We start from the raw sequence: 20,724 nt of genomic DNA, 5'->3' as shown, positions 1-20,724 counted from the left end.
TCACAAATCCCTATGGTTACATACACAACAAAGCTGGGTTGTTGTTGTTTACACTCTGCAAGGCCTGTGGAAGTGAGTGACATCATAGCACTGTAGTTCTGAGGGTTCTAGATGGATGCAACAATCTCCTGTTGCTTCTATGAAGGCCATAATAGACGACATCACCAAACAGCTCCATAGTCACATACACAGCAAAGGAGAGATGTTGTTTACACCTAGTGATGTCAGTGGTATTGAGTGACATCACAGCACAGTGCTAAGGCTCCTGGGCCTGGACACAGCAGCGGCTGCAATATCTCAACGGAGAATACGTTTATATATATGTGTGTGTGTGCGCGTATATATATATATATATATATATATATATATATATATATATATATTTCTCCGCCGAAATCACTTTTAAACCCATTTCCACCTTTTTTTCCCTTCTCTTCCTCTTACTTTTTTTTCACGTTTTTTTACGTTTTTCTCCTTTTCGCCTCTTTTCTGGGCGTATTATTCTTCTTTTTCTTCTTTTTTTTCGTCTAATGCATACCCCATCAGTGCAGCAATGCTTATTCAATACCGCCAGCAGATGGAGACACTGGGGGATAATTTTCTAAGGATTTATACTGATTTTTCCTGTCTGAATTTGTCGCACAGAAAGTTGCAGGCCAAATATGTGTGACATTTCTGCGACTTTAGCTTCTAGAGCATTTTTACATCATTATACATAGGTTCTGAATACATAAAAAGCGACTGTTCAGCGACAGACAAGTCGCATCGGCTGAAAGTAGGCCAGAATGTCAGTCCATGTTGGAGCAGGTTTAGATACAGTCTAAAGCATAGATCTCAAAGTCTGTGCACAGAATTTAGCAAGGGCCTCGCACCTTCTGATGCATCAGGTAGGTGCACAATAGCATAGCCTAAACCTCTGTACTTTGGTCTATATTGATGCGGGACATAGACAGCCAGCTGATGACCAATCCATTAGTGCAATGGATGGCTGGAAGCATTTGTCTTTGCCTTTGCAATACCACAGAAGCAATGCATGGTCAATGTACAGCAATGACACACCTGTGTGAACAGCCAGGAGACCCCCCCCCCCCCCCCATGTTATGTTACATAGTTACATAGTTAGTACGGTCGAAAAAAGACATATGTCCATCAAGTTCAACCAGGGAATTAAGGGGTAGGGGTGTGGCGCGATATTGGGGAAGGGATGAGATTTTATATTTCTTCATAAGCATTAATCTTATTTTGTCAATTAGGAACATTCAGCACCCACCCGCTATCAAGGCAGCTGCCTATCATGTCATGCCCTACCTGCACAGGTGTGCTGGCTACTCAAATGATCCAATTAAGGAGGCCATTTAGTCAGCAGCAGCAGAAGTCCTGTGCCTGGACGCTCCAACAGCGGCCAGACACAAGCAGAAGCAGAAGCAGCAGAAGCAGCAGCAGCACCACCTTTTGTTTTTTGGCTGCAGCAGCAGCAGCAGCAGCAAGGCCCACAGGGCTGGCTAGCTGGCTAGCCAGCAAGCAGGTAGCAATGAAAGTAGGAATCTTTCTTTTTAACCCTGTAAGGGGGTGGTGCACTGTACCCGAAGATACTGCCATATCGGGTCAATGCATAGGGCGACGGAAGCAAGCTTCGAAATCGGCCCCCGTTCTCAAAAATCCATTTAATATATGGTCCCCAGATAGGGGACGTATCAGATATTAAACTGATAAGAACAGATACTACACTTGATCTTAGCCAAAAGGCCGAGAAGCGATAACCGTGAAAGGGGCGGGCCCAACAAGGTCCCCTTCATGGGCACTATCACTGCTTGCTGTCAGGGAGGCTGCCAGACAATTTTCCATGCACACTCTGGGCTGGGGGGCAGTCAACCACCAGTACACACAGCAGAACCTAAACCCATACCATTATTGCTAAGCAGCAAGACAGGGGCCCATTGCACTCCCACGGGGCCTTTTTAAATGCAATCCATAACCCGGATTTGCCAGGAACCCTTCTTACTCCTCTTACTTGCATGTGACACTGGGCTTAGGATCTGCATAGGAAACACACACACAAGCACACACCTACCTTTGTTGCCTGCAGATGCCTCCTTGGCTGTCCCCAAACGGTATCAAACCAACACCCACGGGAAGCTGTAAGCATAGAGGACATGCCTGCACCCCATTGGACTTACCTGTGTGGGTTAAATCCGGGTTATTTGACAACCTATGGCGGTGATGGTTCTGCTCAGGCAGAGCAGTGCTGATGCTCCTCATAAAGCTGTCGCTGCTGTGAAGGTTCTAGGTGACATCACAAATCCCTATGGTTACATACACAACAAAGCTGGGTTGTTGTTGTTTACACTCTGCAAGGCCTGTGGAAGTGAGTGACATCATAGCACTGTAGTTCTGAGGGTTCTAGATGGATGCAACAATCTCCTGTTGCTTCTATGAAGGCCATAATAGACGACATCACCAAACAGCTCCATAGTCACATACACAGCAAAGGAGAGATGTTGTTTACACCTAGTGATGTCAGTGGTATTGAGTGACATCACAGCACAGTGCTAAGGCTCCTGGGCCTGGACACAGCAGCGGCTGCAATATCTCAACGGAGAATACGTTTATATATATGTGTGTGTGTGCGCGTATATATATATATATATATATATATATATATATATATATATATATTTCTCCGCCGAAATCACTTTTAAACCCATTTCCACCTTTTTTTCCCTTCTCTTCCTCTTACTTTTTTTTCACGTTTTTTTACGTTTTTCTCCTTTTCGCCTCTTTTCTGGGCGTATTATTCTTCTTTTTCTTCTTTTTTTTCGTCTAATGCATACCCCATCAGTGCAGCAATGCTTATTCAATACCGCCAGCAGATGGAGACACTGGGGGATAATTTTCTAAGGATTTATACTGATTTTTCCTGTCTGAATTTGTCGCACAGAAAGTTGCAGGCCAAATATGTGTGACATTTCTGCGACTTTAGCTTCTAGAGCATTTTTACAACATTATACATAGGTGCTGAATACATAAAAAGCGACTGTTCAGCGACAGACAAGTCGCATCGGCTGAAAGTAGGCCAGAATGTCAGTCCATGTTGGAGCAGGTTTAGATACAGTCTAAAGTATAGATCTCAAAGTCTGTGCACAGAATTTAGCAAGGGCCTCGCACCTTCTGATGCATCAGGTAGGTGCACAATAGCATAGCCTAACCCTCTGTACTTTGGTCTATATTGATGCGGGACATAGACAGCCAGCTGATGACCAATCCATTAGTGCAATGGATGGCTGGAAGCATTTGTCTTTGCCTTTGCAATACCACAGAAGCAATGCATGGTCAATGTACAGCAATGACACACCTGTGTGAACAGCCAGGAGACCCCCCCCCCCCCCCCCCCCCCATGTTATGTTACATAGTTACATAGTTAGTACGGTCGAAAAAAGACATATGTCCATCAAGTTCAACCAGGGAATTAAGGGGTAGGGGTGTGGCGCGATATTGGGGAAGGGATGAGATTTTATATTTCTTCATAAGCATTAATCTTATTTTGTCAATTAGGAACATTCAGCACCCACCCGCTATCAAGGCAGCTGCCTATCATGTCATGCCCTACCTGCACAGGTGTGCTGGCTACTCAAATGATCCAATTAAGGAGGCCATTTAGTCAGCAGCAGCAGAAGTCCTGTGCCTGGACGCTCCAACAGCGGCCAGACACAAGCAGAAGCAGCAGAAGCAGCAGCAGCAGCACCACCTTTTGTTTTTTGGCTGCAGCAGCAAGGCCCACAGGGCTGGCTAGCTGGCTAGCCAGCAAGCAGGTAGCAATGAAAGTAGGAATCTTTCTTTTTAACCCTGTAAGGGGGTGGTGCACTGTACCCGAAGATACTGCCATATCGGGTCAATGCATAGGGCGACGGAAGCAAGCTTCGAAATCGGCCCCCGTTCTCAAAAATCCATTTAATATATGGTCCCCAGATAGGGGACGTATCAGATATTAAACTGATAAGAACAGATACTACACTTGATCTTAGCCAAAAGGCCGAGAAGCGATAACCGTGAAAGGGGCGGGCCCAACAAGGTCCCCTTCATGGGCACTATCACTGCTTGCTGTCAGGGAGGCTGCCAGACAATTTTCCATGCACACTCTGGGCTGGGGGGCAGTCAACCACCAGTACACACAGCAGAACCTAAACCCATACCATTATTGCTAAGCAGCAAGACAGGGGCCCATTGCACTCCCACGGGGCCTTTTTAAATGCAATCCATAACCCGGATTTGCCAGGAACCCTTCTTACTCCTCCTACTTGCATGTGACACTGGGCTTAGGATCTGCATAGGAAACACACACACAAGCACACACCTACCTTTGTTGCCTGCAGATGCCTCCTTGGCTGTCCCCAAACGGTATCAAACCAACACCCACGGGAAGCTGTAAGCATAGAGGACATGCCTGCACCCCATTGGACTTACCTGTGTGGGTTAAATCCGGGTTATTTGACAACCTATGGCGGTGATGGTTCTGCTCAGGCAGAGCAGTGCTGATGCTCCTCATAAAGCTGTCGCTGCTGTGAAGGTTCTAGGTGACATCACAAATCCCTATGGTTACATACACAACAAAGCTGGGTTGTTGTTGTTTACACTCTGCAAGGCCTGTGGAAGTGAGTGACATCATAGCACTGTAGTTCTGAGGGTTCTAGATGGATGCAACAATCTCCTGTTGCTTCTATGAAGGCCATAATAGACGACATCACCAAACAGCTCCATAGTCACATACACAGCAAAGGAGAGATGTTGTTTACACCTAGTGATGTCAGTGGTATTGAGTGACATCACAGCACAGTGCTAAGGCTCCTGGGCCTGGACACAGCAGCGGCTGCAATATCTCAACGGAGAATACGTTTATATATATGTGTGTGTGTGCGCGTATATATATATATATATATATATATATATATATATATATATATATATTTCTCCGCCGAAATCACTTTTAAACCCATTTCCACCTTTTTTTCCCTTCTCTTCCTCTTACTTTTTTTTCACGTTTTTTTACGTTTTTCTCCTTTTCGCCTCTTTTCTGGGCGTATTATTCTTCTTTTTCTTCTTTTTTTTCGTCTAATGCATACCCCATCAGTGCAGCAATGCTTATTCAATACCGCCAGCAGATGGAGACACTGGGGGATAATTTTCTAAGGATTTATACTGATTTTTCCTGTCTGAATTTGTCGCACAGAAAGTTGCAGGCCAAGGGGGCGTGGCTTGGCGGTTGAGATGAGCGGTCGCACGCTGTGAGTGCTCCCGCTTAGAACCTGCATTTAACTTATCCTGAGGTGAATCCTGGAGTCCCTGACCCCACAGACTCGGCTGAGGACCCGCATTATGGCCTCTAAACAAGACCCGACGAGAAACAGGGATCGACCGGCCGTGGAAAAGCTCCGGGACTATGCCCGCGCTGTCAGGCAAGATGGCGCCGCTCAGGCCGGGGCGCGTGTTCTACTAGCGGCTGAGGAGGAAGGAGAGGCTCCACATCGTGAAGAGGGAGCAGATTCTACTGACCTTACCCTTCGAGAGGTGAGCGATACCCTCCTGATGGCGATCCAGACATGCCGCACTTCTCTCACCGGAAAGCTTGAAGAGGTCAGGGTGGACGTGGGCCTCCTACGGCAGGACTTTCAGACCCTGAGGGAGCGGGTGACGGAGACTGAGACGCGCATCTCCACCTTGGAAGACACGGTACAGCCTCTACCCTCTTCACTCCGCGAGGTCCGGGAGCAGCTGGATCTGGCCCGTCAGAAGAATGATGACCTCGAGAACCGGCTGCGCCGGAATAACATTAGAGTGATCGGTCTTCCTGAGCGGGCGGAGGGTCAGAACCCGGGGGCCTATGTGGAGTCCTGGATCAAAGAGCTTTTTCCGGATGCCCCATTCTCAGCTGCTTACGCCGTGGAGAGAGCACACCGAGTACCATCTAAGCCTCCGGTCCCTGGTGCACCTCCTCGTCCTCTATTGGCGAGGTTTCTCAACTGCAATGATCGGGACTTGATCCTCCGCTCTGCCCGGCGGCTGCCGGAGATCATAGTGCAGAACGCAAAGGTGTCCATTTTCCCGGACTTCTCCTCTGATCTTCAACGCAAGAGGGCCTCGTTTACTTCTATCAAGGCGCGGCTGAGAGAGAGAGGGGTACCATATTCCATGGCGTACCCTGCCCGGTTGAGAATCGTGGATGGTGACCGGGCGATTTTCTTCACTTCCCCGCAGGATGCGGATGACTGGCTACGGCGCCAACGTTGATCCGGATCCTGTAGGTGACCCCGAATTACGTGGGGAGATGGAGATGCTGGTACAGGACCTCCTGCCGTCTCCCTCTCCTTACCTCTACCCCCCTGTATGGCCCCGGTCTCCTGGACCCCTCTGCGGAGCTCAAGGTACTGTGCTTCCTCTTTCCCCCCTCCCCGGGAGCCTAGTCTCCCCAGACCCTCCACTCTCCCCGTGCACCTAGTGCCTCCCTGATGATCCCCGGCCTTACCTCTCCCTTCCCTCGCCCCCATCCTGTTGCTTACTTTGGACTGCTGTGTGCCCTGATTCAGGACTGATCCTCCGGGACTGCATGAGGGCCCTACCCTGACCCTCTGAAGGGATTCACTCTGTCCCTCTCCAGTCTACCTTCCACGTCACCCTGTCCCTTTTTCCTGGGTTGGTCCATTTTTTTTTCATTTTTTTCCCCCCCTTTTTTTTTATTATTTTTACTTTTTGAGTCACGGACTTGGAGGACGTCGGCCGCAGGACTACCAGTATGCGATCTTTCTCAGGTCTCCTTCCCCCCTCCCTGATGTGCCATTTTCTCCCTCCCCCTTCCCATTCTCCCTTCCTAACCAACAACCCCCCCCCCCCCCCCCCATTTTAGTGCCTTAGGCCTTTTGGTCCTCGCCTACCTGGACTGTCCCTTGCTGTGTGACTCCTGTTTGCTGGGGTTATTTAAATTTTTTTTTTTTTTTGGTTTTTTTCTTAATTTTTTATTTTTCCATTTGTGGGGGGGTCGGGGTGGCGGGTGGACAATCTCTTGAGGAGGGGATGGGATTTACTGTTGATCATATGAGTTTCTCCTGTTCTATTTCCTCTCTCTCTCTCCTGCTTCCCCTATCCCTCTCTCCTTCGTAGGACCCTCCCTCCACCCCCTGTTCTTCCCCCTCCCGTCCCCCCTCTCTCTCTCCTTCCTCTCTCCCTCCTCTCTCCTTCCCTTTCTCTTCCTCCTTTTCCCCTCCCCCCCCCCCCCCCCCTCGTTTTTTTTCTTTTTCTTTTCTTTTCTTTCTTCCTGTATTCTCCTCCACTTCTTCTCTCGGGTCCCAGTTGGACTACTATTCTCCTACTGATTGTTGAACATACTCAGGGTTCTCCACTGTTAGCATGTATGAGCAGGTTCTCCCCACTAGATGGAGCTGTTGCTCCACTGATGCTTATGCAACACTGGTATAAATATGTTTACTGTTTGATTTATTTACTGTTCCCCTACTTAGTTTGGGGTTTTATTTTGCCTCCAAGATACCTACCCGCGAGGTCGCCTATTAGTAGGGTTTTGTGTCTAGCCACTTCAGTACTATGGTCTATATATGGTCCCGCGCATCTCTGTCAGTATTTCTCACCCCGGCTGGGGCATGTATGTCTTCTCTGTCTTTACCTCTCCCCCTGCTGTTTTATGTGTTGTCTCTTCTTATGGCTGATATTAAGATAATGTCATGGAATGTTAGAGGAGCACGCACCCCGCGCAAGCGCACTATGATATTCTCCCATATTAGGAAGTATCAGCCTCATATTGTGGCACTGCAGGAGACACATCTTACTCCAGATAGAGCTGGTCAGTTTTCTAAACCCTGGGTCCAATGGTCCTTGCACTCCTATCACACGTCCTTCTCAAGGGGGGTTTCCCTACTAGTTAGTCGGAGAGTGAGGTGGGACCCGGTTACAGTACGTAAGGATTCACAGGGTCGTTTTATCTTTGTATACGCATTTTTAAATAATGTGCCTTTTGTCTTCTTATTCATATACAACCCCCCTCCCGCCTCTATGGATATACTCCATAAGGCGGTTACATTCGCAGCTAGTTATCCCTCTGCCCGTGTCCTCTGTATGGGGGACTTCAACATGGTACCGAATCCGTCCCTAGATCGTCATAGCCCCAGGGGGATCCCGGCGGGAGTTGGGGGTGGCCCTTTATCGCTGTTTCTGGAGGAGGTTGGATGGCTGGACATTTTTAGGGCCAGGTACCCTCAGGCTAGGCAATACTCTTGTCACACTCTGGGCAGAAATGCGCTGTCCAGGATTGACCTTGCATGTGGCAACCCGCTCCTTCTTCCCCAAGTTTCTGCGGTTTCCTATGAACCGCGGGCTATATCAGACCATTCCCCCCTAATGCTTGATGTCTCCATGGTAGATCCTGGTTCACCGCGGAGGTGGAAAATCCACCCTTTCTGGCTGGAACAGATAGGCCCCTGCGACCGTATTCCGGACCAGCTTCGAGTCTTTCTTGAGGCTAATTCCCCTGGGAGTTCCCCCACCCTGGTATGGGAGACACTGAAAGCGTATTTGAGGGGGTGTTTGCGCTCCACTATCTCCTTTCTCAAAAAGTCAGCGTCTAGGCGGGAGGAGGAGCTGGCTGGACGATGTGCGGAGCTGGAGGCCCGATACGTTGCGGACTCATCCGAGGCTAATAAGGTTGAATGGCTGTGTGCGGGGCGGCAATATATGTTGCACCTCTCAGAGAAGGCCAATAGAAAGCTGTTTTTCACAAAACAATTCTTCTTTGAACATGGCAATCAATCTAGTAAGCTGTTAGCACATATAGTCAGGCAGAACTCTTCTGCCCCTGCGATTCTTAAGATAGTGGCCTCGGATGGGTCCGAGCTGTTGGGGGTTGCGGACATTGCGCGTTGCTTTGCCACATACTACTCTAATCTTTATTCTTCACAGGTGCAATATGGTGCTGAGGAGCTGGACACCTACCTGGACGGTATTGACTTTCCGGTACTATCGGATAGTGATCGGATGATGTTGGAGGCCCCCCTCTCCTTACTGGAGATACAGGATGCTATGGGGGACATGACTAAGGGTAAATCTCCGGGCCCTGATGGCCTTCCACTGGAGATTTACTTGCGGTATTCCGACATGCTCCTTCCTTCCCTGCTTGCAATGTTTGAACGGGCATTTGAGGATGGTATTCTACCAGCCTCTATGTATGAGGCAACCATAGTTGTCCTCCTAAAACCTGATAAAAATCCTGTGGAGTGCGGTTCTTACAGACCCATTTCACTGCTGAATCTGGATTATAAGGTGCTTACGAAAGTTTTAGCTAACCGATTGAATAAGGTAATCCTATCCATAATTCACCCAGATCAATCCGGCTTTATGCCTGGCAAATCCACATCCGATAACATCCGTAGGGTGCAGGCGGCTGTCCAGGTGGGTAACGCTCTGGGGGGAGATTGGGCTTTGGCGTCGCTGGACGCCGCCAAGGCCTTTGATTCCGTGGAATGGGGTTATTTGCAGGCTACCCTTGTTAAATTTGGTTTTGGTCCTAATTTTAGAAAATGGGTGTCCCTCCTGTACAGATGCCCGCAGGCCCAGATCCTGGTGAATGGTGTGTGTTCCTCCCCATTTGCTCTCGGCCGGGGCACACGTCAGGGGTGTCCCTTGTCCCCGCTTCTGTTTGCGGTGGCAGTGGAGCCCCTCGCCCTCCGCATTCGGCAGGATCCTGGCTTCCGAGGTATGTCTACGGGGGGCCGGGAGGAGCGCATGGGCCTCTATGCCGATGATATGGTGTTATTCCTCTCTGACCCTACATTGATGCTACCTTATGTCATGACACTCATGGACCGATTTGGGTATTTTTCTGGTCTACTCATCAACTGGACTAAGTCTGCAGTGATGCCGCTTCTGTCTAGGGATTGGCCCCCGGTAATGAATGGCCTCCCGGTGGTTTCCTCATTTAAGTATTTGGGGGTGCACATTCACAGAGATCCTTTGCTTGACCTGTCCGCCAACATACTCACTCTACTTCCTTATGTTAAAGCGAAGTTCCGGGTGTGGACCACGCTCCCATTGTCGGTCGCTGGCCGAATCAATCTTATTAAACTCATTGTCTTACCTAAGTGCCTTTATGCGCTGGAGCATGCCTCAGTGCCTGTACCTAGACACTTCTTTGATTCTCTTCACTCCCTTCTTTCACCATTTATTTGGGGCCCCAATAGACCTAAAATTCGGCTAACCACGTTACAACGCCCCAAGCTGGCGGCGGGAATGTCACTCCCTGATTTTTATTTATATTATTTGGCCGGTCAACTTCGGTATATCAGGCACTGGATCTCTGGGGATGTGGTGCCGGACTCCGAACAGTCCCTAGCTAGGTCTGTCCCGATGATGTCCCTTAGGATGCTGCTAGATAGTCCTGTCCTAGGTGGTAGAGCTTATCTCCAACTTCATAAGCTGGCTATAAAGGTGTGGCGGGCTGTTAAGGGGATATATGGATATACTGACATCGCTGAGGATACCCCTCTATGGCATAATCCTCAACTTCCTCAAGTGAGCGATGCTCTGGACCCAGTCTTCTGGCAGAACGCGGGGGTGCTCACCTTGGGGCAGGTTTATCGTGACAATGTGCTCTGTTCATTTGATCAGTTGCAATCCGGTCATGCTCTTCCCAGAAACAGTTTTTTTAAATACCTCCAGCTCCGACACGCCCTGAATGCCCAGTTCCCCATTGGGAGCCCATTGATATCGGCGTTTCCCCTCATCGGGGTTCTGAAGTCACAGGGTCCCAGGGGGCTGGTGTCCATCCTGTACACGCACCTTATTCAGGCCAAGAACTCCCGCACTCCAGTACCGGCGGTCCGGCATTGGGAATCCCATATCCCTAATTTGACTAAGGATGTATGGGAGGACATTTTTTCCTCCCACATGTTAGTGTCCCCGGCGGCGAATAATAAATTGATCCAATTGAACATTATACACTATAGTTATATCACTCCTTTAAGGCTCAATAGAATGGGTCGTTCAGACTCCGATGCTTGTCATCGTTGTAGCGCTGCCAGGGCAGACTTTTGGCATTTGATTTGGGCCTGCCCATATATCGCAGCTTTCTGGCATGCAGTGCTCACTTTTTTAGCTACTCTAGCCCAACCTTCCCTATCTCTTGATCCTTTGATCTGCCTTTTTGGTATCTTAGATGAAGAGATATGGACACATCACGTACGTACGTTTTTGCGGGAAACTCTGTTCTTGGCCAGGAAGGCTATTGCTCTTAAATGGATGGACCCCGGCTCTCCTACCCTGACTCAATGGAAGGCTATGGTGAATGCTACATTGCCTTTTTCACACATAGTGTACAAAAATAGGAAGTGCCCGGGTAAATTTTATTCAGTGTGGGGTGGTTGGTGTTCCTCTCCCTTGACTCAATGCTCGTATTCTGTGACTCCCTCTGGGACAGTGTAAGATACATTGATGCTATGCTTGCTCTCTGTGGTATCTACTAACCTTCGGTTCTCTTTCTGTGTACGTTTGTCGATTCTCTTTCTACCTCTTTGGATGCGTGGGTGCCCTTCGGGATTATTTATCATGGGTTATTTGATGGTACCGCTAACTAGTGATAGTATTGGTGCTCCTCGCGGGATGGTATACGATTGCTAATTTTGGCGAATGTTCGCCTTCATGTTCTATATTGTTTTCAGTCTCCCTACCTCAGTTGGGTAGTGTTTTATGACTTCGACGTTTACCATGTGATGTAACCTGGAGTATCCTGTCGCTTACATTCTGTAAATTGATGTATGGTCTCATGACCCTTTTCTATGTATTGTGGATATGCTTCATGTTCACTTTAATGGGCCTGTGGTCTACAGTTATTTACTTTTCAATAAAACGAATTAAAAAAAAAAAAGTTGCAGGCCAAATATGTGTGACATTTCTGCGACTTTAGCTTCTAGAGCATTTTTACAACATTATACATAGGTGCTGAATACATAAAAAGCGACTGTTCAGCGACAGACAAGTCGCATCGGCTGAAAGTAGGCCAGAATGTCAGTCCATGTTGGAGCAGGTTTAGATACAGTCTAAAGTATAGATCTCAAAGTCTGTGCACAGAATTTAGCAAGGGCCTCGCACCTTCTGATGCATCAGGTAGGTGCACAATAGCATAGCCTAACCCTCTGTACTTTGGTCTATATTGATGCGGGACATAGACAGCCAGCTGATGACCAATCCATTAGTGCAATGGATGGCTGGAAGCATTTGTCTTTGCCTTTGCAATACCACAGAAGCAATGCATGGTCAATGTACAGCAATGACACACCTGTGTGAACAGCCAGGAGACCCCCCCCCCATGTTATGTTACATAGTTACATAGTTAGTACGGTCGAAAAAAGACATATGTCCATCAAGTTCAACCAGGGAATTAAGGGGTAGGGGTGTGGCGCGATATTGGGGAAGGGATGAGATTTTATATTTCTTCATAAGCATTAATCTTATTTTGTCAATTAGGAACATTCAGCACCCACCCGCTATCAAGGCAGCTGCCTATCATGTCATGCCCTACCTGCACAGGTGTGCTGGCTACTCAAATGATCCAATTAAGGAGGCCATTTAGTCAGCAGCAGCAGAAGTCCTGTGCCTGGACGCTCCAACAGCGGCCAGACACAAGCAGAAGCAGCAGAAGCAGCAGCAGCAGCACCACCTTTTGTTTTTTGGCTGCAGCAGCAAGGCCCACAGGGCTGGCTAGCTGGCTAGCCAGCAAGCAGGTAGCAATGAAAGTAGGAATCTTTCTTTTTAACCCTGTAAGGGGGTGGTGCACTGTACCCGAAGATACTGCCATATCGGGTCAATGCATAGGGCGACGGAAGCAAGCTTCGAAATCGGCCCCCGTTCTCAAAAATCCATTTAATATATGGTCCCCAGATAGGGGACGTATCAGATATTAAACTGATAAGAACAGATACTACACTTGATCTTAGCCAAAAGGCCGAGAAGCGATAACCGTGAAAGGGGCGGGCCCAACAAGGTCCCCTTCATGGGCACTATCACTGCTTGCTGTCAGGGAGGCTGCCAGACAATTTTCCATGCACACTCTGGGCTGGGGGGCAGTCAACCACCAGTACACACAGCAGAACCTAAACCCATACCATTATTGCTAAGCAGCAAGACAGGGGCCCATTGCACTCCCACGGGGCCTTTTTAAATGCAATCCATAACCCGGATTTGCCAGGAACCCTTCTTACTCCTCCTACTTGCATGTGACACTGGGCTTAGGATCTGCATAGGAAACACACACACAAGCACACACCTACCTTTGTTGCCTGCAGATGCCTCCTTGGCTGTCCCCAAACGGTATCAAACCAACACCCACGGGAAGCTGTAAGCATAGAGGACATGCCTGCACCCCATTGGACTTACCTGTGTGGGTTAAATCCGGGTTATTTGACAACCTATGGCGGTGATGGTTCTGCTCAGGCAGAGCAGTGCTGATGCTCCTCATAAAGCTGTCGCTGCTGTGAAGGTTCTAGGTGACATCACAAATCCCTATGGTTACATACACAACAAAGCTGGGTTGTTGTTGTTTACACTCTGCAAGGCCTGTGGAAGTGAGTGACATCATAGCACTGTAGTTCTGAGGGTTCTAGATGGATGCAACAATCTCCTGTTGCTTCTATGAAGGCCATAATAGACGACATCACCAAACAGCTCCATAGTCACATACACAGCAAAGGAGAGATGTTGTTTACACCTAGTGATGTCAGTGGTATTGAGTGACATCACAGCACAGTGCTAAGGCTCCTGGGCCTGGACACAGCAGCGGCTGCAATATCTCAACGGAGAATACGTTTATATATATGTGTGTGTGTGCGCGTATATATATATATATATATATATATATATATATATATATATTTCTCCGCCGAAATCACTTTTAAACCCATTTCCACCTTTTTTCCCTTCTCTTCCTCTTACTTTTTTTTCACGTTTTTTTACGTTTTTCTCCTTTTCGCCTCTTTTCTGGGCGTATTATTCTTCTTTTTCTTCTTTTTTTTCGTCTAATGCATACCCATCAGTGCAGCAATGCTTATTCAATACTGCCAGCAGATGGAGACACTGGGGGATAATTTTCTAAGGATTTATACTGATTTTTCCTGTCTGAATTTGTCGCACAGAAAGTTGCAGGCCAAATATGTGTGACATTTCTGCGACTTTAGCTTCTAGAGCATTTTTACAACATTATACATAGGTGCTGAATACATAAAAAGCGACTGTTCAGCGACAGACAAGTCGCATCGGCTGAAAGTAGGCCAGAATGTCAGTCCATGTTGGAGCAGGTTTAGATACAGTCTAAAGTATAGATCTCAAAGTCTGTGCACAGAATTTAGCAAGGGCCTCGCACCTTCTGATGCATCAGGTAGGTGCACAATAGCATAGCCTAACCCTCTGTACTTTGGTCTATATTGATGCGGGACATAGACAGCCAGCTGATGACCAATCCATTAGTGCAATGGATGGCTGGAAGCATTTGTCTTTGCCTTTGCAATACCACAGAAGCAATGCATGGTCAATGTACAGCAATGACACACCTGTGTGAACAGCCAGGAGACCCCCCCCCCCCCCCCCCCCCCATGTTATGTTACATAGTTACATAGTTAGTACGGTCGAAAAAAGACATATGTCCATCAAGTTCAACCAGGGAATAATTAAGGGGTAGGGGTGTGGCGCGATATTGGGAAGGGATGAGATTTTATATTTCTTCATAAGCATTAATCTTATTTTGTCAATTAGGAACATTCAGCACCCACCCGCTATCAAGGCAGCTGCCTATCATGTCATGCCCTACCTGCACAGGTGTGCTGGCTACTCAAATGATCCAATTAAGGAGGCCATTTAGTCAGCAGCAGCAGAAGTCCTGTGCCTGGACGCTCCAACAGCGGCCAGACACAAGCAGAAGCAGCAGAAGCAGCAGCAGCAGCACCACCTTGTGTTTTTTGGCTGCAGCAGCAAGGCCCACAGGGCTGGCTTAGCTGGCTAGCCAGCAAGCAGGTAGCAATGAAAGTAGGAATCTTTCTTTTTAACCCTGTAAGGGGGTGGTGCACTGTACCCGAAGATACTGCCATATCGGGTCAATGCATAGGGCGACGGAAGCAAGCTTCGAAATCGGCCCCCCGTTCTCAAAAATCCATTTAATATATGGTCCCCAGATAGGGGACGTATCAGATATTAAACTGATAAGAACAGATACTACACTTGATCTTAGCCAAAAGGCCGAGAAGCGATAACCGTGAAAGGGGCGGGCCCAACAAGGTCCCCTTCATGGGCACTATCACTGCTTGCTGTCAGGGAGGCTGCCAGACAATTTTCCATGCACACTCTGGGCTGGGGGGCAGTCAACCACCAGTACACACAGCAGAACCTAAACCCATACCATTATTGCTAAGCAGCAAGACAGGGGCCCATTGCACTCCCACGGGGCCTTTTTAAATGCAATCCATAACCCGGATTTGCCAGGAACCCTTCTTACTCCTCCTACTTGCATGTGACACTGGGCTTAGGATCTGCATAGGAAACACACACACAAGCACACACCTACCTTTGTTGCCTGCAGATGCCTCCTTGGCTGTCCCCAAACGGTATCAAACCAACACCCACGGGAAGCTGTAAGCATAGAGGACATGCCTGCACCCCATTGGACTTACCTGTGTGGGTTAAATCCGGGTTATTTGACAACCTATGGCGGTGATGGTTCTGCTCAGGCAGAGCAGTGCTGATGCTCCTCATAAAGCTGTCGCTGCTGTGAAGGTTCTAGGTGACATCACAAATCCCTATGGTTACATACACAACAAAGCTGGGTTGTTGTTGTTTACACTCTGCAAGGCCTGTGGAAGTGAGTGACATCATAGCACTGTAGTTCTGAGGGTTCTAGATGGATGCAACAATCTCCTGTTGCTTCTATGAAGGCCATAATAGACGACATCACCAAACAGCTCCATAGTCACATACACAGCAAAGGAGAGATGTTGTTTACACCAAGTGATGTCAGTGGTATTGAGTGACATCACAGCACAGTGCTAAGGGCTCCTGGGCCTGGACACAGCAGCGGCTGCAATATCTCAACGGAGAATACGTTTATATATATGTGTGTGTGTGCGCGTATATATATATATATATATATATATATATATATATTATATATATATATATATATATATATTTCTCCGCCGAAATCACTTTTAAACCCATTTCCACCTTTTTTTCCCTTCTCTTCCTCTTACTTTTTTTTCACGTTTTTTTACGTTTTTCTCCTTTTCGCCTCTTTTCTGGGCGTATTATTCTTCTTTTTCTTCTTTTTTTTCGTCTAATGCATACCCCATCAGTGCAGCAATGCTTATTCAATACCGCCAGCAGATGGAGACACTGGGGGATAATTTTCTAAGGATTTATACTGATTTTTCCTGTCTGAATTTGTCGCACAGAAAGTTGCAGGCCAAATATGTGTGACATTTCTGCGACTTTAGCTTCTAGAGCATTTTTACAACATTATACATAGGTGCTGAATACATAAAAAGCGACTGTTCAGCGACAGACAAGTCGCATCGGCTGAAAGTAGGCCAGAATGTCAGTCCATGTTGGAGCAGGTTTAGATACAGTCTAAAGTATAGATCTCAAAGTCTGTGCACAGAATTTAGCAAGGGCCTCGCACCTTCTGATGCATCAGGTAGGTGCACAATAGCATAGCCTAACCCTCTGTACTTTGGTCTATATTGATGCGGGACATAGACAGCCAGCTGATGACCAATCCATTAGTGCAATGGATGGCTGGAAGCATTTGTCTTTGCCTTTGCAATACCACAGAAGCAATGCATGGTCAATGTACAGCAATGACACACCTGTGTGAACAGCCAGGAGACCCCCCCATGTTATGTTACATAGTTACATAGTTAGTACGGTCGAAAAAAGACATATGTCCATCAAGTTCAACCAGGGAATTAAGGGGTAGGGGGTGTGGCGCGATATTGGGGAAGGGATGAGATTTTATATTTCTTCATAAGCATTAATCTTATTTTGTCAATTAGGAACATTCAGCACCCACCCGCTATCAAGGCAGCTGCCTATCATGTCATGCCCTACCTGCACAGGTGTGCTGGCTACTCAAATGATCCAATTAAGGAGGCCATTTAGTCAGCAGCAGCAGAAGTCCTGTGCCTGGACGCTCCAACAGCGGCCAGACACAAGCAGAAGCAGCAGAAGCAGCAGCAGCAGCACCACCTTTTGTTTTTTGGCTGCAGCAGCAAGGCCCACAGGGCTGGCTAGCTGGCTAGCCAGCAAGCAGGTAGCAATGAAAGTAGGAATCTTTCTTTTTAACCCTGTAAGGGGGTGGTGCACTGTACCCGAAGATACTGCCATATCGGGTCAATGCATAGGGCGACGGAAGCAAGCTTCGAAATCGGGCCCCCGTTCTCAAAAATCCATTTAATATATGGTCCCCAGATAGGGGACGTATCAGATATTAAACTGATAAGAACAGATACTACACTTGATCTTAGCCAAAAGGCCGAGAAGCGATAACCGTGAAAGGGGCGGGCCCAACAAGGTCCCCTTCATGGGCACTATCACTGCTTGCTGTCAGGGAGGCTGCCAGACAATTTTCCATGCACACTCTGGGCTGGGGGGCAGTCAACCACCAGTACACACAGCAGAACCTAAACCCATACCATTATTGCTAAGCAGCAAGACAGGGGCCCATTGCACTCCCACGGGGCCTTTTTAAATGCAATCCATAACCCGGATTTGCCAGGAACCCTTCTTACTCCTCCTACTTGCATGTGACACTGGGCTTAGGATCTGCATAGGAAACACACACACAAGCACACACCTACCTTTGTTGCCTGCAGATGCCTCCTTGGCTGTCCCCAAACGGTATCAAACCAACACCCACGGGAAGCTGTAAGCATAGAGGACATGCCTGCACCCCATTGGACTTACCTGTGTGGGTTAAATCCGGGTTATTTGACAACCTATGGCGGTGATGGTTCTGCTCAGGCAGAGCAGTGCTGATGCTCCTCATAAAGCTGTCGCTGCTGTGAAGGTTCTAGGTGACATCACAAATCCCTATGGTTACATACACAACAAAGCTGGGTTGTTGTTGTTTACACTCTGCAAGGCCTGTGGAAGTGAGTGACATCATAGCACTGTAGTTCTGAGGGTTCTAGATGGATGCAACAATCTCCTGTTGCTTCTATGAAGGCCATAATAGACGACATCACCAAACAGCTCCATAGTCACATACACAGCAAAGGAGAGATGTTGTTTACACCTAGTGATGTCAGTGGTATTGAGTGACATCACAGCACAGTGCTAAGGCTCCTGGGCCTGGACACAGCAGCGGCTGCAATATCTCAACGGAGAATACGTTTATATATATGTGTGTGTGTGCGCGTATATATATATATATATATATATATATATATATATATATATATATATATTTCTCCGCCGAAATCACTTTTAAACCCATTTCCACCTTTTTTCCCCTTCTCTTCCTCTTACTTTTTTTTCACGTTTTTTTACGTTTTTCTCCTTTTTCGCCTCTTTTCTGGGCGTATTATTCTTCTTTTTCTTCTTTTTTTTCGTCTAATGCATACCCCATCAGTGCAGCAATGCTTATTCAATACCGCCAGCAGATGGAGACACTGGGGGATAATTTTCTAAGGATTTATACTGATTTTTCCTGTCTGAATTTGTCGCACAGAAAGTTGCAGGCCAAATATGTGTGACATTTCTGCGACTTTAGCTTCTAGAGCATTTTTACAACATTATACATAGGTGCTGAATACATAAAAAGCGACTGTTCAGCGACAGACAAGTCGCATCGGCTGAAAGTAGGCCAGAATGTCAGTCCATGTTGGAGCAGGTTTAGATACAGTCTAAAGTATAGATCTCAAAGTCTGTGCACAGAATTTAGCAAGGGCCTCGCACCTTCTGATGCATCAGGTAGGTGCACAATAGCATAGCCTAACCCTCTGTACTTTGGTCTATATTGATGCGGGACATAGACAGCCAGCTGATGACCAATCCATTAGTGCAATGGATGGCTGGAAGCATTTGTCTTTGCCTTTGCAATACCACAGAAGCAATGCATGGTCAATGTACAGCAATGACACACCTGTGTGAACAGCCAGGAGACCCCCCCCCCCCCATGTTATGTTACATAGTTACATAGTTAGTACGGTCGAAAAAAGACATATGTCCATCAAGTTCAACCAGGGAATTAAGGGGTAGGGGTGTGGCGCGATATTGGGGAAGGGATGAGATTTTATATTTCTTCATAAGCATTAATCTTATTTTGTCAATTAGGAACATTCAGCACCCACCCGCTATCAAGGCAGCTGCCTATCATGTCATGCCCTACCTGCACAGGTGTGCTGGCTACTCAAATGATCCAATTAAGGAGGCCATTTAGTCAGCAGCAGCAGAAGTCCTGTGCCTGGACGCTCCAACAGCGGCCAGACACAAGCAGAAGCAGCAGAAGCAGCAGCAGCAGCACCACCTTTTGTTTTTTGGCTGCAGCAGCAAGGCCCACAGGGCTGGCTAGCTGGCTAGCCAGCAAGCAGGTAGCAATGAAAGTAGGAATCTTTCTTTTTAACCCTGTAAGGGGGTGGTGCACTGTACCCGAAGATACTGCCATATCGGGTCAATGCATAGGGCGACGGAAGCAAGCTTCGAAATCGGCCCCCGTTCTCAAAAATCCATTTAATATATGGTCCCCAGATAGGGGACGTATCAGATATTAAACTGATAAGAACAGATACTACACTTGATCTTAGCCAAAAGGCCGAGAAGCGATAACCGTGAAAGGGGCGGGCCCAACAAGGTCCCCTTCATGGGCACTATCACTGCTTGCTGTCAGGGAGGCTGCCAGACAATTTTCCATGCACACTCTGGGCTGGGGGGCAGTCAACCACCAGTACACACAGCAGAACCTAAACCCATACCATTATTGCTAAGCAGCAAGACAGGGGCCCATTGCACTCCCACGGGGCCTTTTTAAATGCAATCCATAACCCGGATTTGCCAGGAACCCTTCTTACTCCTCCTACTTGCATGTGACACTGGGCTTAGGATCTGCATAGGAAACACACACACAAGCACACACCTACCTTTGTTGCCTGCAGATGCCTCCTTGGCTGTCCCCAAACGGTATCAAACCAACACCCACGGGAAGCTGTAAGCATAGAGGACATGCCTGCACCCCATTGGACTTACCTGTGTGGGTTAAATCCGGGTTATTTGACAACCTATGGCGGTGATGGTTCTGCTCAGGCAGAGCAGTGCTGATGCTCCTCATAAAGCTGTCGCTGCTGTGAAGGTTCTAGGTGACATCACAAATCCCTATGGTTACATACACAACAAAGCTGGGTTGTTGTTGTTTACACTCTGCAAGGCCTGTGGAAGTGAGTGACATCATAGCACTGTAGTTCTGAGGGTTCTAGATGGATGCAACAATCTCCTGTTGCTTCTATGAAGGCCATAATAGACGACATCACCAAACAGCTCCATAGTCACATACACAGCAAAGGAGAGATGTTGTTTACACCTAGTGATGTCAGTGGTATTGAGTGACATCACAGCACAGTGCTAAGGCTCCTGGGCCTGGACACAGCAGCGGCTGCAATATCTCAACGGAGAATACGTTTATATATATGTGTGTGTGTGCGC

At 47.7% G+C, this 20,724-nt stretch overlaps 6 non-coding genes across 6 annotated transcripts; all 6 read right to left on the bottom strand.

Annotated features, from left to right (window-relative positions):
* Positions 1-1,567: 1,567 nt before the first annotated feature.
* Positions 1,568-1,758, bottom strand: LOC130337435 (U2 spliceosomal RNA). The gene has a single exon (XR_008878313.1). It is a non-coding gene; the product is annotated as a U2 spliceosomal RNA (small nuclear RNA).
* A 2,093-nt stretch (positions 1,759-3,851) lies between these two features.
* On the bottom strand, positions 3,852-4,042 carry LOC130337434 (U2 spliceosomal RNA). Its single transcript, XR_008878312.1, has one exon. It is a non-coding gene; the product is annotated as a U2 spliceosomal RNA (small nuclear RNA).
* An 8,770-nt stretch (positions 4,043-12,812) lies between these two features.
* LOC130337433 (U2 spliceosomal RNA) lies at positions 12,813-13,003 on the bottom strand. Its single transcript, XR_008878311.1, has one exon. It is a non-coding gene; the product is annotated as a U2 spliceosomal RNA (small nuclear RNA).
* A 2,090-nt stretch (positions 13,004-15,093) lies between these two features.
* LOC130337381 (U2 spliceosomal RNA) lies at positions 15,094-15,285 on the bottom strand. Its single transcript, XR_008878269.1, has one exon. It is a non-coding gene; the product is annotated as a U2 spliceosomal RNA (small nuclear RNA).
* Positions 15,286-17,380: 2,095 nt separating this feature from the next.
* On the bottom strand, positions 17,381-17,572 carry LOC130337384 (U2 spliceosomal RNA). Its single transcript, XR_008878271.1, has one exon. It is a non-coding gene; the product is annotated as a U2 spliceosomal RNA (small nuclear RNA).
* Positions 17,573-19,661: 2,089 nt separating this feature from the next.
* LOC130337432 (U2 spliceosomal RNA) lies at positions 19,662-19,852 on the bottom strand. Its single transcript, XR_008878310.1, has one exon. It is a non-coding gene; the product is annotated as a U2 spliceosomal RNA (small nuclear RNA).
* Between the last annotated feature and the right edge of the window lie 872 nt (positions 19,853-20,724).

The sequence above is a fragment of the Hyla sarda genome, unplaced genomic scaffold, assembly GCF_029499605.1.
Source record: "Hyla sarda isolate aHylSar1 unplaced genomic scaffold, aHylSar1.hap1 scaffold_496, whole genome shotgun sequence".
Lineage (NCBI taxonomy): Eukaryota > Metazoa > Chordata > Amphibia > Anura > Hylidae > Hyla > Hyla sarda.
This window is presented reverse-complemented; position numbering and strand designations above follow the sequence as displayed.